The sequence below is a fragment of the Marmota marmota genome, unplaced genomic scaffold (genome assembly GCF_001458135.2).
Source record: "Marmota marmota marmota unplaced genomic scaffold, marMar, whole genome shotgun sequence".
NCBI classification, from domain to species: Eukaryota; Metazoa; Chordata; class Mammalia; order Rodentia; family Sciuridae; genus Marmota; species Marmota marmota.
Window position 1 is genome coordinate 18,473,390 of NW_026000240.1, and position 4,571 is coordinate 18,477,960.

Below are 4,571 nucleotides of genomic sequence, written 5' to 3' on the forward strand. Positions count from 1 at the left end.
CTGTGTCAATTACACATTTGGCTATTTATAGTTTGTTAAAGATGGGCTTTAAAAAAAAAATCTTCATTGGAAATCCCTAGAAGACAGCATAAAGATTTCTTGTTAATTAATAACAAACATCCTCTTATTCTGGAAAGACACCAAATTGCACATCCATGCCTTCCTTAATTAGTAACAAACTCACTTCCTTTTTTTCTGGAAAGATACCAGACTGTTTATTCCCAGACATGGCAACCCACAAAGTTCAGATCAAAGAAATGTGAACAGAAGTGACAAGTTTCAGTTCTAGGCCTTGCTGTTAAAACTCCCATATGCAATGCTTCTCTCCCCTCCTGTCTACTCTGTCAAAACCCAGAAGCACCTCAGAAGCCACACAGTGTAGATGTCCAGGTTAATGGGAATGCAAGGGAATGATGCTACAAAGCAGCATCCCTTCCGCATATGCACCACCTCCATGCAGTGGTTTTATAGTTTTACTTATTTTCTTATCCTGTTATTAAAGTGTAGAGTTGGTAAGACCCTAGCATTACTCAAATTAATAGGACTACAATGTTGATTTAAAAGGAATTTATATTGGTAATTTAATCAGAAAATTAAACTCCCTTTTCATGGCTAGTTTTTCTAAATATAAAATGTTGCTGATGCAAAGTGAAATCAGGCTTCTGGTGCTGCTTTCCATCAATCCCTGTTACATCCATTTCCCTTCGAGGCTGTGGAAGTCTTAAGAGTTATTGGTTCCAGCATTAACCTAGGTAAGAAAACAAAGATAACAGCAATAATGAGAATTTTAGAGGGGTACATTGAATATCCTCAGTGATACAACAAAAAGCCAGAATCACAAATAATTACAACAATAGTGTAAAATTAAGAAGAAATGACCTACCATGCACAAGAGAACAGCAATAAGCTGCTTGCGTTGAGTGTGAAGTCAGGCAAAAAACTGTGATGAATACCCTCCAAGTTCATAACCACTCTCCTTCCCAATCCTCCACCTCCCCAATAGACATGTCTTTCATGTAACAAATCAACTGGAGATAAGTCCAGGGTCAGGCAGTGACTCATCAGCACATCACATTCTTGGACTCTTTCCACATTTCAACTCCACCATCTTCAACCTTGCTCTCTGATGGTCTTGAGTTGGCCAGTTCATCCTTACACAGGAGAGAAGGAGAAAGGTACATAAGTAAGTGCACACACGTGTGTGTGTGTATGTTTGCACACATGTGCACATAAATACTCATATACATGTGAGCAGTAAGCCCTTTCCTAAAAGCCCTCAAGAAGATGTTCCCCCGCCCAGTATGGACAATATGCTCACCAGGCCACCAACCACAGGGAAAGGAGGATGAACTCACTTGAATGGACTACCAAGCAAAATTCATCCTTTGTGTTCTGAACCTCCTTCCATATACACAGTACCTGAAAAAATGGAGTTTTTTTAGCAAGTGATTCTGAAAAGGTGTTCCAGGTAAAAAATATCATCTCTATCATGGAAATTTGTTAGAAAAGCTCCATCCTAGAAATACTAAATTAGAAACATTGAAGGTGGGACTCTCAAAATTTAGTATTAACTGGTTTTCTAATGATTCTTACGCATGCTAAAATCTGAGAATCACTTATTTACTGCTTCAAAGTAGAACTTGAGTAGAGAGTAGGCAACCAATCATTTATACCATTATCTAGATATTTTCTAATTAAAGGCACCTTTCTGAACTCTAAACTTTTCTTCACAGACCATAATAAGACAAAAATGAAATGGTTAAAATAACAAAACAAAAAAGATAAAAAGAAAGAAAGAAAGAAAAAGAATCCAAAAGTTGTAAAAGGCACAAGGATTCAGAAACATTCAAAGAGGAAGCAGATGTGGTAAAAAAAAAAAAAAATTGCAAGATACAGGAAGTATGTAAAGAGGGCGCTAGGTTAAGAAAATTCAATTTACCTCCACAGAACCCCAGTGAGACTGAGAACTTACTTGTATCAAATGAAGGAGAGCATAAAGTTGAAAATCAAAATTAAAGTATTGACTGCCTGAAGGTCTCTGCTCAGAAGCCTGTTCACTTACCCTGTTGCTACCTCCATGGAGACAATGCAGCAGCAGCCTAAGCAAGAGGTGGCAAGTGTCTTGGGTGTAGAAATGAACACAGAATTGTTTGGATTAAAAAATATAATATTCATCCTAGAAGAAGAGATGAAAAACTAAAAATGAGAGCTAACCAAATTTCCATATCTTCTCTAGCCTTTTTCTACAGTAGCAGGTCAGAAAACAGGAAGCTAAACCTGAAGCAAAAGTTTACTGTAAACAGGGCACCTTTCTAAACAGTGTGTGTTTTAACTTCCCCAAGCATCTTTAAAACACTATCTATTACCACCCTCATTTACAGATTAAAAAACAAAAGATTGTCAGGTTACTTGCAAAGCTCACAGCGATGGTGAGTTGAGGAGACTCACCATCAAATCAGATGGAAAGTTAGATGGAAAAAAGAAAGAGGAAAATTAAATCACCCGGTCTGTGATTTAATTTTCCTCTTTCTTTTTTTCCATCTAATTTTCGCAATTTTTCTCTCCACCTCCCCCTCTTTCCTGCCACCTCTTTCAGTAAACCTTCAAATGTTTGTTAACCATGGTGAGCAAGACAATGAGGGAAAAAAATAGGAAGAGTGGAGAATAAGGTTTCATTTCTTTTCAGCTTAGGTTGCTGTGGAAGTCTCATTTGGAAGATATCCTGTTACTTTTGTCAATATAAATGTTGAAACAAATTCAATAAGTATTTGTTTTATGAATGCCTGTGCATGGGCTGGAAAATTAAACATTCTTTAAAAATCTGTTCCACTTGATTTCTAAACTACGTTTAAAAAAAAAAAATCATTTCATGGGGTGGGGGAGGGGGCAAGACAACAAGAAACAAAAGGAACCATAGAGGAAAACAATCTCGTGCTGCGACAAATTGAAGATTGTGTTTCTTTTCATGTTCCTCCCCCTCCCACCTCCCCACCCCCCTTTTTTTTCCTTACTGTCTTGGTGTGATTTCTCGCAGGTGGATGCTAGAAAGTGGGGCGGGGAAAACAGGACAAAAACGAAACTCCATGGAAGTAGAAGGGTGCCCATCAGGGTGGAGGAAGGGAAGAAGGGTTGGGAGGAGATCAAAGGAAGGGAAGTATTGGGGAGGGAAATTGTTTAAAAAAAAAATTAACTATGTACGACCGTGCCACAATCAAATCCGCAATTGTGTAAAATGAATAGGCATCAAGAAAAACTAACTCTTAAACCACAGGAATCCGAGGGATGGAGGTCAAAGCCACAGGAAAGGAAGTTTCCCCGAAGAGGCCACTCCCACCCAGTGACTTTCCAGTTCAAGGTGGTGTAGGCGCCAGTTCATCTCTGCCTTAACCCCGGGACAAGTCTTGGGGCCTCTCTTAGAGCTGGAAAGCAGCGGGGCAGCCGTTCCTCTGGCTTCAGGCAGCGGCTCCGCCTCCAGCTTGGCCGACTCCGGACCGCGCTGGGGGGACCCGGCGCATCTGCGCAGGGCAAGGGAGGAAAATTCTTGAATACGCAGGATCCAGGAAACGAAACCCAGAGCCCCTGGTGTCCGCGCCAAAGTTTCCTCGCTAGCTTTCACTCAAAGGCGTTTCCTCGCTAGCTTCAGGGGAGGTTGTGTAACACCTGTGCCATCAGCAAAAGAGTCGAGAGGAACGCAGCCTCCACCTGGCGCCCGGATTCCCAACAGCCTGAGCCACAGGTGAGCGAGGGCTTTCTCCGCCGCCTCTCCGCCGCGGGGGCGCGGGACCTGCGCACGTTTCTGGGAGCGACCTAGGTGAAGCGAGCTGCCCTTGCGGAGAGGCACAAGGGTCCTTGTGTCCTGTTTGCTCTGTGGGTAGAAGTTGGGGAGGGAATTCTGAGGGACCTGGAATGAGCTCGGGAATGGAGCAGAGATTCAGCCAGGACCCAAGCTGTGCGGGTGGTATTCTTGGCCCATCCCAGGACCTTTATAATGACAAAGGTGTGTCCTGTTGGGGGTGTGGAGGATCCCCAAGGGCTCTACTTGCAGTTAGTTAGTGGCACCACTTCACAATTCAGAGAGCAGTACTAAATCATGGCCAGAAAGTGAGCGCAGAGCTTGAGCCAACTTCGTGGGGCATTATAAGGCAGGATTAGTAAAACTGCTAGCTGCCATTGAACAGCAAACATTAATAGGATTATGGCTGCAGCTCAAACTATGTTTGGCAATCCGGAATACCAGACGAATAAGAAAGATAGAGGGGTAGACCGGCATGGTGGGTGAGCCCTTCAGATGCCCGCTTCCATTCTGCCTCACGTCCATGGGCTCTGGGCCAGTGTCTTCACTCATGTTCCTTTAGCTGCCTCATCTCTGAAATCTCTGAAATTGTGTAACTATTACAAGAACCACCAAGTTAAGAAAGAGCATTACGTGCATTAATATAAGGTGTGAGAGTCCCACCTGGCACTGCAGAAGGTCCCCAGGCAAAGCTCGCTTCCATTATTTCAAGTATTTGGCAAAGTGCCTGCTGCTCCTTGCTGACCCCACCCCCCACCCCCGGGGGGGGGGGGGGGGG

General features: G+C 43.0%; 1 protein-coding gene and 1 long non-coding RNA gene across 4 annotated transcripts in view; one reads left to right on the plus strand and one right to left on the minus strand.

Moving 5' to 3' along the window:
• Positions 1 to 212: 212 nt before the first annotated feature.
• On the minus strand, positions 213 to 3,348 carry LOC107143559. 2 transcript variants are annotated; one of them, XR_007344057.1, is made up of 4 exons: positions 3,259 to 3,348; positions 1,356 to 1,419; positions 884 to 1,151; positions 213 to 748 (listed from the first exon to the last, which is right to left on the minus strand). It is a non-coding gene; the product is annotated as an uncharacterized LOC107143559 (long non-coding RNA). The 2 variants fall into 2 exon arrangements; XR_001503704.2 differs by lacking the exon at positions 3,259 to 3,348 and adding an exon at positions 2,063 to 2,248.
• A 37-nt stretch (positions 3,349 to 3,385) lies between these two features.
• Positions 3,386 to 4,571, plus strand: part of LOC107143331 (phospholipid scramblase 1) — a 25,488-nt gene continuing 24,302 nt past the window's right edge. The window contains exon 1 of one of the 2 annotated variants that reach the window (XM_048793905.1): positions 3,386 to 3,736. The gene's annotated coding sequence lies outside the window, so the exon portion shown is untranslated. The remainder of the gene's footprint in view (positions 3,737 to 4,571) is intronic. The other variant, XM_015486970.2, reaches the window with a different exon arrangement.